Genomic DNA, 12,191 nt, shown 5'->3' with positions numbered 1-12,191 from the left:
CAGTGGAGGTTGGCGGGGAGTGAGGTCAGACCCTGGAGAGTAAATCTCATTTTCGAAGTTGCTTGACTCTTAGAGACTCTGAAGCTGGAGAGGATCCCCATGATGAGCTGCACGGGGAAGAAGCCACGGCCTCCTGCTTTCTAAGCAGAGAAGGTTTAGTCCATGGCAGGATTGTGGGTGGGGCTGTCAGGGCTCTGGTTTTGGTCCTCAGGATGCAGCCAAGGTGTCTAGGAGTTGGATGTCCGGGGAGAAAGGGCCACCAGGAACACGTTTTCCAAACATTATTGTACAAATGAGTCACATGGGTGTCTTGGTAAAATGCAGATTCTCAGTTGTGTCCTTCTCATTGCGACCCCAGGAACTGTAGCCCACCAGGCTCCTCTGTCTGTGGGATTTCCCAGGCAGGAATACTGGAGTGGGTTGCCGTTTCCTTCTCTAGGGGACCTTCCCGACTCAGAGATCAAACTCGTGTCTCCTGCATTGGTAGGCGGATTCTTTACTACTGAGCCACCAAGGAAGCCAAATGCAGCTTCTGAGGCCGTCGGTCTGGGTTGGGCCAAGATCCCGCGTTTTGAACCGGCTCCCAGGTGATGCTGGTGCTGCTGGGCTGTGGGCCACACCCACGGTGAGGGCGAATAGTGAACAGTTAGGGGCTGGTGGATTTGGCAGCGCTGTGCTCACGAAATGAAAAGTTGCTGGCCTGTGGCTTGAACGACTGCTCTATTCCTGTCAAAGCAGGACCGCTTACCCGTTTCCCTGGGAATTTTCCAGTTTTGTCAATCAAAGTTCCCTAAATGGTTGACCGCCCAGTTCCAAACCTCCCCTCCCAGTGACTGTCTTCAAGGCCGTCACCTTTCTTTCCTGGGCCTCACCCTGCCACATGGTTTCCATTTAGAGTGTCAATTGGCCCCAGTCCAAACCCCACTCCGGCCTTACTTTGCAGCCCCCAGAGGTTTGCCTTAAAGGTGGGATGAGATTTTATGGGGCTCCCCTGGTGCTCAGATAGTAAAGAATCTGCTTATAATTTGGGAGACCCGGGTCTGATCCTTGGGTCGGGAAGATCCCCTGGAGAAGGGAATGGCTACCAGGCCAGTATTCTTGCCTGGGAAATGCCATGGACAGAGGAGCCTTGGTGGGCTACAGTTCACAGGTTCGAAAACAGTTGGACATGACTTAGTGACTAACACTTTCAACCCCCCTTTCAGGCTCGCATTGTCCTTCTCCCAGCTCTGCTAATGCCTTTTCTATAACACATCGAGACACTCTTCCTCAGGCCACAAGCCTGGCTGAGGCTGCCTCTTCTCCAGGTCATCCTACCCCTCTCTGAGCTCTGGGACCAACTGTGCTTGGCACATGCTCTCTGATGCCACTGGCTATCGTGTGGCCTAATGGCAGCCTTGAGAATACTCCACACCCACACACAAAGGCCCTGACTCCAGAGCTAGACTGCTCACTCTCGGAGGACAAGGACCATGCCCCCTCTTTCTTTGTGTCCTTGCGGTACTTTGTACACAGCACATGTTTACTCTTGGAAGGATGGGGCTTGTCCTGTGAGTGACTCTATTCCCAAGACTCAGTGGGCAGGGCCTGGCACAGAGTTTGTGCCCGTTATGTGTTCATTACATGTAGCTCCTAGAAAGGAGTGAGTTAGAAGATATTCAGTACATATTTTAATCATGAATGGTTTTCGATGCCTGAGTTCTTGGCGTTTATTTTTGTATCCATTCTGCCTGGCAGTAGTGGGCTGGATAATTTTTATTTTTAATGAAATTGTATTCTTGGGCACGGAGTTGCTTCTGGAGAGGAAGGGGAGGGGGTGAGCCCTTGTCGAAGGCCTAGAATCACGAGGCTCCAGGTGGGCACTCCCCTTTACTACTTGGCCTGCAGGAGCTTCACATGCTTCTTAGCTCAACTGAGGGGGACTGGGCTTTGGGGTCCAGCAGGCCAGATTGGCTGCTTCTTGACGGATGGCAGAGACTGATATTTTTGGCTTTTATGCATACACTGTGACTCCTGATGCTCAATCTAAAATTTTAATTCAGTGTTTTATTACATTCAATTAAAAGTCGATTTCAAAGGCAGCAGCTGACTCTCTTGCTTGGGATGAGGATGAGCAAATGCCCCTTTGAGCCCCCGATTTTTGGCCCCTCGAGGCAGTCCTTACTTTAGAGTCAGGGTCTCTCCCCTCTTCTCTCATTGCCCTACAGCCCAGCCTCGGCTTCCTCAGGCTACATTTAGTTACATCACCGCGCATTTACTGAGCCCTGAACATGTACAAGGCATTTGTTGTTTAGTCCCTCAGTCATGTCCGATAACTCCATGGATTGTTATCCCACCAGGCTCCTCTGTCCATAGGATTCTCCAGGCAAGAAGACTGGAGTGGGTTGAAATTCCTTCTTCAGGGGATCTTTCCAACCCAGCGCTCGAACCTGGGTCTCAAAATTGCAGGCAGATTCTTTACTGGTGTGCCACCAGGAAGCATTTAGGAAATGAAATCTAGCCCCTAACTTCCATCTCCAAGTTTATCCTCTAACTGGGGAGGCGGTTCATGAGAAGAAAAGTAACAGTGTAGGAGTTAAATAATAATGAAGATGACAGTGCAGGAGGGATGGGACAGGATGGATTAATTACCGAGTGAGTGGCACAGATTCTCTGAGTTGAGGGAATTCTGGAACAAGGAAACGGTTGTGCGCTGAGGTGATCTGGAATGACTGGCGTGGGATGGGGTAAGCTGAGGAAGGCAGAGTTGAGTTCATCTCAGCAAATACTTATGGGGCATCTGCTACTACGTTCCAGGCACCGTGCTGTGCCCTGCAGAGACGAGGGGAATAAGACCTAGTGCTCACCCCTGAGGAGTCTACAATCCAGGGGAGAACTGTGGAGGGAAGTTCAAGGGTGGGGTGAGGGGCTTGGAGCACCAAGGAGGGATGCCTGGCTCAGGCTGATGGCCGTCGGGGGTGCTGGAGGGATTCATTCCTTGTGACGTCTAAACTGACCCCAGGGGAAGTTTGTCCAAATGTGGCCAAATGCGAGAGGGGGAGAATCAAGCCAAGATGTCATGTGTACGAAAGCTCAGATAAACAAAACCAGCCCACTGAGGATGCACCAAGCGAGCATCTCAGGATTTCCTGGGCAGGAAGAAGTCTCCATTGTCCTGCAGAGCCTCAAATGCCAGCTAAGGAGCTTGGCGTTTTCATCTAGCCCGTGGGGAACCCTTGAGGGAGCAACATGAAATAGCATTGGAGAAACAGGCCCAGCTCTGTCTCATCATCTGTGTGACCTTGGCCAAACGATCCTCTCTCTGTGCCTCAATTTCCTAATCTGTAAAAAGGGTGTAAAAATAGTACTGACTGCCTTGAGCTCTCGTGAGGACTGAGTGGGTCAGTCACCACAGAGTGCTAAGAGAGCAGTCTTGGAACAAAGAGAATACTCAGTAAGTTGTAGCCATCACTGGTGGGATTTTAGGCTGGCAAGTGCCTCGGGCAGATTTGTGTTTTAGAAAGATCATGCTAGCCATCCTGAGAAGACTGGGTCAATGTGGGCAAGACTAGATGTAAGGAAGCCAGTTAGAAACTTATCGCAGCACTCCAGGCGTGCAGTGATGAGGGCTGGATGGAGACGGGGCGCTGTGGCTAGCGGGCGGGGGCCAGACCCCAGAGCTTTGTGAGAATAAGAGGAAGGGAGGGCTCCAAGGAGACTCCTGAGTTTTCACTTTACATTCTGGGTGGATAAGATGGTTAGATAGCATCACCAACTCAGTGGACATGAATTTGAGCAAACTCTGTGAGATAGTGAAGGACAGGGAAGCCTGGAGTGCTGCAGTCCATGGGGTCGCAAAGAGTCGGACATGACTGAGTGGCTGAACAACACCACCACTGGGTGGACGGTGCTTCCAGCAACTGTGCCAGGAGATCCAGGAGGAGCAAAGGGTCTTCTGGGCTGGGAGTCTTCCCTCCCTTCTTCTCTCTCTCCCTTCTTCTCTCTCTCCCTTCTTCTCTCTCTCCCTTTTTTCCCTCCATCCCTCCCTTTCTTCCTCCCTCCTTCTGCAGATTCTTCCCTCCCTCTTTCTCCATTCTTTTTTCAAAAAAGGAAGCATTTTGAGTTCCAGCATCTGTGGGACACTTAGTTGGAGATGTTGTCTATCAGGAAGTTGAATGCACCCTAGAGGATGTGACTGCAGTAGAGGTGTGGAAACCATGAGCCATGCATGGTGGTCAAAATCATGAAAGCGAATGAGATCACCAGGGAAGAGGGTACAGAGGGAGGAGAGTCATGAATGGGGGTGAGGAAGCCAGGAGAGCCAGTGTGTTCGGGGCATGGCCAGCTATCAGCCTGGCTTTGTTAGAGGACCTTGGATGGGGAGTCAGGCAGGGGACATTGCACCCATGTTGCAGATTAAGAAATGGAGTCTCTGGGGACAAGGGGGCCAATGTATGTCTTGGGTGGAGTCTTGCCTTCTGGGCTAGTATTTTTTCCACTATGCTTTCATATCTGTGATGGCGATGGGTCTGTGGGGCTCTCATGCCTATAACGTGGCTTCCCTGATAGCTCAGACAGTGAAGAATTCACCTGGAATGCAGGAGACTCAGATTCAATCCCTGGGTTGGAAATGTCCCCTGGAGAAGGGAATGGCAACCCACTCCTGTATTCTTGCCTGGAGAATCCCATGGACAGAGGAGCCTGGCAGCCTACAGTCCATGGGGCCTCAAAGAGTCAGACACGACTAACACACACATGCCTGTCAGGTGATAGCTGGGTCTGGGAGACTCTGTATGCACATAGGTTCAGGGGCATGGCCTGAGCAGAGGGAGAGACCGCAGACACATGAATACACACACAATCACAAGAGATGGGAACGGTGGGATGGAGGGTCAGAGCCCAGGTGAGGTTGGCCTTAGGAAGGAGGAAGTTGAGTCTGCTTTTGAGAGGGGAGGAAAGGAAAGGGGAGCTAAAGATATATGCTGAGAAGAAAGGGAGGCTGTTAGGCAAACTCAGAGACCCAGAGCTGGCGGACACTGAAAATGCCCTGCCGAAAAACTCAGGCATTTGTGAAGTAAGGTGCCCGTGAGCACAGGGATGAGCTGGACTGGCTGGAGGATGGGCGAGGCGATGAGCGGGTTGCGGGCCCCACTGCTTTGGCCTAGAAGATGCAGGTCAGAGCCACCTTTGTTGTGAAAGAACAAATGAATAGAGGGGTAGAGGGCCCCTCTCCTGAGGCCCTGAACAGATTAATCTTAAAGGAGTGTGTTCTATGCAACCTTACACATGCTCCAGCATCTTTCTTCACTCCTACCCTCACCTGCCCTTGGCCTCCTGTGATCTTCCTGCCTGTCCTGTTCTTATTGTAGCCCTGGCCCCAGGAGAAGGAGTGACCTGCCCCTACTCTGGATGGAGGGGAAGCCAGGTGGAGAAGGGAGGCTGGGGGACGGACCTCTCTGGAGGCAGGAGAATGAAAACATGCAGTAAAGTTTCCACCAAAGCTTGGCCGGGGAGCAGAGGGGTGGTCTCTTGTACTGAAAGAGCATCTCGCAGAGGTGACCTCACCCTCGAGTTCGTGCCTGTGGTCTGGGAAGCCAGGACCCTCCACCCTGTGGGCCCTGCCGCATGCTTCTTGCTAACTTCTGGGCTGTCCTAAATTCTGCTCTTACTGCCCAGTTCCTTGGCTGGAATTCCAGGAATCTGCCCTCCTTGCCTTCAGCAGGTCATCTCGTCCCAGTGCTTGCAATCTTTTAGGGAAGAAGCCCACGCTGTTCTTGTTCTGAGGCCAAAGTCTGCATTTGGGGCAATGGGGGGCGGGGGTGGGCCAGGACCCCTCACAGTTTCCTGTTCTTCCCCTGTGCCAACATGGCTAGAAGCAGTTGCAGGCGAGGTGTTGGAGGACATGCAGCCAGGTGGACCAGACATAGCTGGACCCTCCCATCACTGCAATGGGAACACATGGGGGCCGTGGTCCTTCCCAGGAAGCCCCCTGCTCTTGGGTTCAGAGTTTTCAGGGTCTCTAGCTCTGGCTGCCTCCCACCAAGGGAGGCTGGCTGTTCCTGTTGGCCTGGAGCTGAGGTTCTGGAACTGGGATAGGAGTCCTGCATGTGGAAACCTGGAAAGTCTCAGGGAAACTGGGCCAAGTTGGTCACCTCAGTTCCCACACTGACTTCTAGAAAAGGGCAAAGTTCAGGATCTCCAAATTCTACTGGGCACAGCCTGGATTTTCCTCTGGGTGGATGCACCCTCCACATGGGTCATGGATAAACTCTGCAGTGTGTGATATAGACGTGGCTTGGGAATCAGCAGGCCTAGGTTGGAATCCCCTTTCTGTCACTTCCTAAGTGTACAAGTTTGGGTGACTTACTTTATATTTCTGACAGTGTCCTTCTCTGGGATCAGATGATCACAGTATCACCTCACAGGTGGTTTTGAGGATTAAATGGGATGACTTTTGTCAGTCAGGTGCCTAGCACAGGGCACTGGCAGGAGACCATCAGTAAGCGTTGTGTGTGTGTGTGTGTGTGTGTGTGTGTGTGTGTGTGTGCGCGTGCGCGCGCGCGCATTTAGTTGCTAAGTCGTGTCTGACTCTTTTCGACCCCATGGGCTATAGCCTACCAGGCTCCTCTGTCCATGGGATTTTCCAGGCAAGAGTACTGGAGTGGGTTGCCATTTCCTTCTTCAGGGGATCTTCCTGACCCTGGGATCGAACCTGGGTCTCCTGCATTGAGGGCAGACACTTTACCGTCTGAGCCACCAGGGAAGCCCCAAAGAATACTGGAGTGGGTTGCCATTTCCTTCTCCAGAGGATCTTCTCTTTGATCCAGGGATCGAACCCATGTCTCCTGCATTGGCAGGCAGATTCTTTACCATTGAGTCCCCAGGCAAGCTCCAGTAAGCGTTCAGTTCAGTTCAGTCACTCAGTCGTGTCCGACTCTTTGCGACCCCATGAACCGCAGCACGCCAGGCCTCCCTGTCCATCACCAACTCCCTGAGTCCACCCAGACCCATGTCCATCGAGTCGATGATGCCATCCAACCATCTCATCCTCTGTCATCCCCTTCTCCTCCTGCCCTCAATCTTTCCCAGCATCAGGGTTTTTTCCAATGAGTCAGCTCTTCGCATCAGGTGGCCAAAGTATTGGAGTTTCAGCTTCAACATCAGTCCTTCCAATGAACACCCAGGACTGATCTCCTTCAGGATGGACTGGTTGGATCTCCTTACAGTCCAAGGGACTTTCAAGAGTCTTCTCCAACACCACAGTTCAAAAGCATCAATTTTTTGGCACTCAGCTTTCTTCACAGTCCAACTCTCACATCCATACATGATCACTGGAAAAACCATAGCCTTGACTAGACGGACCTTTGTTGGCAGAGTAATGTCTCTGCTTTTTAATATGCTGTCTAGGTTGGTCATAACTTTCCTTCCAAGGAGAAAGCGTCTTTTAATTTCATTGCTGCAATCAAGCGTTAATTCTCTTTAATTTCCCACTGTTCTTCTTCCTTGCATTGGAGGGATACCTATTTTGCAGATGGAGAAAGTGAAGCTGAAGAGCGGGTTTATTTTATTCTGGATCAAAATGACAGTCAGAATTAGAAATCAACAGCAGACTTGCAGCTTTTGACTACTACCTTCCTACTTTGGAGTAAATAAGAATTTCTCTATGTGGAATGTTCCCTGGATGAGGGAAAGAAACTATTTTTTTTTAATCTATCTACTTACCTATCTATTCACTCACCCACCCATCCACACATTCATTCATCCATCCGTCCATTCAACAAATATATATTGAGTACTTACCATGTGCCAAGTAGTGTTCTAGGTGCTAGAGTTCAACTGTCAACAAAACACATTAATTTTCTACCCTCTTCAGACTTAAATCCTGCTAGGGGAGAGGAACAGTAAACATCTATCTTGGGACTTCTTTGCTGGTCCACACTCTCACTGCAGGCGGCACAGGTTGGATCCCCCAGTTGGGGAACTAAGATTCTGCATGGTACATGGCATGGCCAAAATAAAATTTTAAAATATCTATCTAATATAATGTAAATCAGTAATATTTGCTCATCAGGGAAAACAAAGCAGGTCTATGGGGTGGAGTGGCTGGGATGCAGGCAATGCTCTATGCCGGAGGTAGGACGGGCCCTCTGAGGAGGTGACATTTGAGTTGAGGCATGAAGAATGCTGCCTGGGTCCCATGGGCCTGCTCCCTTCCTCCCAGAGCTCCCACCGCAGGCCCAGCTGCCCAGGGTGGAGTCAGCTGGTGAGGAGAGACTGTCAGTGCCCGATCTGGCCTGCAGGGGAGGTGGGGTGCAGCTGTTTATATCAGCTGTCTCTCTGCGGTCTTGGCCCCTTTGTTGGTTTCAGCCTCCAGAATGGGGGAGGGACTCAAGCTGGGAAAAGAGTATTGAGGGTCAGATCACAGATGAATATAAAATAAACCCCACCTGAGGACACTCTACACTTGGGACAAGTTGCAGTGGTTTTGGTTTCCTATACAGCTCCACTTCTTTGACTTGGCCTTTTACTTTAAGAAAAAAAGACACACCCTTGTTTGGATTGCATGCTAAATGATTTATGAACCTTATTCTTCTCTGTTCATTCTACCTGTAGGAGCACCAGCCCTCAGAATCCCTTTCGTGTTGATTGAGTACATTTTAAAGCAAAAGGAGACAGTTTGAAATTGCTTCACATAAAACTGGCGGCCTCCCCAGGCCCAGGAGGGACTCCTTATCTTCCCTCTGAAAGAGTTCCTTTGCAGCTAGTTAAGCAGGAGATCAGTCTAGAAGAGTGTAGGCAGTCTTGTGTGTCCTGGAGCAGGCAGTCTTGTATATTCTGGAGCTGGTAATTATGGATGTGAGACCCCAGAATCATTGGCTGGACCATCTGCCAGGAGTCATCCTTCTAGTCTAAGTGTGACTCCCCCTGGCCTGGCCCTGGGGGTGTGTCAACACTGGTCAGGAGGTTAAGGAGGAGTTCATAAAGGGCTGGTCAGAGCTCAGTGCTGTCAGGGGACCCCACTGAACAGGATGGGAAGAGAGGGCGAAGAGAAGGAACATCATACCCATCTTTGATGTCCCTAGCCTCCTGGAAGGCATGTGTGGAGAGGAAATAGGGGCCAGGGAGCCAGTGCCGAGGCTGAAGGTCCCCTTGGTGGGTCTGAAGTTAGACCAGGACCCAGAGCTTTCTCTGGTTCCTCCCCGACTGCTGTTCAGTCCAGGTGGTGGCGATCTCGGACACATGTTCTATAGTGTGTGTGTGTGCGCGTGTGTGCTAAGTCCCTCCGTCGTGTCCAGCTCTTTATGACCCCGTGGACTATAGCCCACCAGGCTCCTCTGTCCTGTGGGCAGGTGGGTAATTATGGGTCCACACTTAGTACTTTCTTGGCCTTGGGAAATGGACTTTTAACTGACTCAGGTTCTACCACCCAGTCAGTCTCCTGCACCCCAGTCTGGCCCAGGGCCCCCTCTCACGTGTCTTCATGTCCCAGATATAGTGGACAGCTTTCCCGGGACTCCCGCTCAGGCCACGGAAATGGTGTGAAGCTGCTCTCTCCTGTTTACTTGTCCAACAGATGTCCCTGCGTTGCTCGCAGGTTCTGGTTTTTCCAAGGTTTGCTTAGAATCCTCCATCTTCCAAAAGTTGTTGTCCTTCGTGGTTTCCCTTCGGGCAGAAGCCCCAGCTTCCCTCCCCTCGGTCCGCCCCCCGCGCTGTGCGGGGTGGCATTTCTCAGTCGTGTCTGCCTCGGATACCACCTGGGCTTGGCCTCGTCTTCCCTGTGCTGCTGACCTAATGCGTGGCTTTGGAAAAGTCATGTCATATCTCTGACTCCCAGTTATCTCTCTTTTATTAAGTGAGAAAAAGACCATTTGAGGAACAAATGAGATACTAGTTTTGAAAAGGAATTGTTGTTTAGTTGCTCAGTCACGTCTGACTCTTTGTGACCCCAGGGACTGTAGCCCACCAGGCTCCTCTGTCCATGAGATTATCCAGGCAAAATTGCCATTTCCTTCTCCAGGGGATCTTCCCGACCCAGGGATGGAACCTGTGTCTCCTGCTTGGCAGGCGGATTCTTTACCGCTGAGCCACCAGGGACGCCTATAGTTCTGAAAAGTGCTCAGTAAATTCTCTTCACTGTGCCCTTATGACAAAAGCTAATATAGACACTTAAACATTTAAAATTCTGCTGTCTGACGATTTCCCTAGTGGTCCAGTGGTTAAGATGCTGCAGTTCCAGTGCAGAGGATGTGGGTTTGATCCCTGGTCAGGGAACTAAGATCCTACTTGCTGTGTGGCACGGTCAAAAAAAAAAAACACATGAAAGAACAAAATAAAATTCTGCTGCTGAGCGCAGGCAATCTGGGACAAGGGTGAGATAGTGCCCAGAGGAGCCCCGAAGAGAAGGATGGATTGTCCAGCTCGACCCCAGTCCTCACAGTGGTGGGGGGCTTTGTGCTGGGGTTCCCTGCTTGGCTTTAAGGGTCTGCTCTCTGTCCTCCCACCACCCTTGAAATGCCGTTATCTGCATTTGAGCAGATGATGGAGATGAGACCTGAAGGGATGAAATAAGTTGTCCATGATCACAAAGTGAACAGGTCGTAAAACAGAGAATCAGACTCAGCTCCTCCTGGCCCTCTTGTCCACGCCGTGACATCACCCCCTCCCGGAGGACACCCTTGAGGATGGCTGGCCTCCATCAGTGGCCACAGCTCACTGCTGCCTCTGAATCCCACCCACATCATGAACTTGTAATTCTACCTTTAGCATTTTGGTACCCAGAGCTAAGCATTTCCCCTCCTGGTTCTCTCTTCCTCCTGCTCTCACTCCGTCTCTCTTCCTCTCTCTTGACAGCACACACCGGGAGGCTTGCCCATGAAGCATGGATTCATGTTGTCAGCCCCTTTCTTCTTGGCTCAGAGAGATAGCCAGAGCAGAATCTCTAAATTGTGTGCCCTGGAGGGTGGCTGATCCCCAAAAGGGCAAATAAGAAAGGCTTGCCCAACTGGGACAAATGTCATCCCCTTCCGAGTTCTACTGGAGCTGTCCCTGCCTTGGTGCAAGTTGAGCCAAGGCCTGTGGACAGTCTGGGAGACCCACATCCTCCACCATTGGGGAGCCACCCAACAGATACAGGGCTGTGGTTAGTTGCTGACAGTCCGAGACAGACAGCGCCCCTGCCTCCACCTCCCCGCTCCATTTTCTCCCTCCTCCCCACTTCTTCCCCCTCCTCCTCTCCCTCTCTTTCTCTCCCAACTCCCCCATCCTTGACATGCAGGACTCAGTCCCACTGAAGCTTTGGTCCATTTGAAGAGCCCCTCTCTCTCCAGAGGGGCTCAAAGGGCCTTTTGAGTGGGGAGCAGACAGCCTGTGGGCCTGGGAGGAGAGAGAAAGGCGTGAGATCCCCCGAGGGCTCGAAGGGTCAGGGGGCTGTGTATCTGGTGACTTCTGAATGCAAGCTCCAACAAAGAGAAATCTGTGAAGGGAGAGCCTCCACGAAGGAAATAAAATCTCCATGAAAACAAACTTTTGTTGGAAGCTCTCTCCCCTTGTTTTGGCAGCCAGGACGCTAAGTCCTGGAAGGGGAAGGCTGGGTCTTCCGGAGCAGTTGGGAAGCTCTCAGATTGTCCAAATATCAGCTTGCTCCTAGGGGACTATTTTCCTCCCGCTGGGAAGACAGGGCTTGGGAGCTGGTGCGGTGATAACTGGTTTTCTGATCAAGGTTACAAAGAGTCAGAGAAAAGCTGGGGGCCATGCAAAGGGCCCTGGACTGTGGGTTAGGATCTCCGCAGACACAGCACTGCTTGTGGTCCAGTGGGACAGACCCCGCATCCTCCAGGCCTTACTTTTCTTGCCTATAAAATAGGCAGGATTTGCCTTGTAGAAAAGCAGAGTCTGAGCCAGGAAGTAAACTTTTGTTGTCCCTGAGCCTGTAATTCACAGACCCAGAGGACAGAGGTGAAAGATCTCTGAAGATATCACAAGACCGAGGGATGCTGGAGGGTTGTTATCCTTCCTCCTCAGGCCTAGATGGTCACACTCCGGGCTTAGTTGTTTAGTTTCTGCATCTTTTTTTCCAAAGAAGTTGGGGAAATGGCTAAAGAAGGGCCTTTTGACTTAAATAAACTGTGTTGGTCTCTCTCTGGATTGGTTCGGGGACACCGGGTCCTCACAGGGTTTGGAGATACAGACAATGAGGCTCTCTGCCTCATCTG

The 12,191-nt window shown here is 51.3% G+C and overlaps 1 protein-coding gene across 4 annotated transcripts in view; it reads left to right on the top strand.

Annotated features, from left to right (window-relative positions):
- PKNOX2 (PBX/knotted 1 homeobox 2) overlaps positions 1 to 12,191 on the top strand; it is a 290,935-nt gene that overhangs the window by 40,749 nt on the left and 237,995 nt on the right. The gene's annotated exons all lie outside the window — the stretch shown is intronic.

Source organism: Dama dama, chromosome 2, assembly GCF_033118175.1.
Source record: "Dama dama isolate Ldn47 chromosome 2, ASM3311817v1, whole genome shotgun sequence".
NCBI classification, from domain to species: domain Eukaryota; kingdom Metazoa; phylum Chordata; class Mammalia; order Artiodactyla; family Cervidae; genus Dama; species Dama dama.
This window is presented reverse-complemented; position numbering and strand designations above follow the sequence as displayed.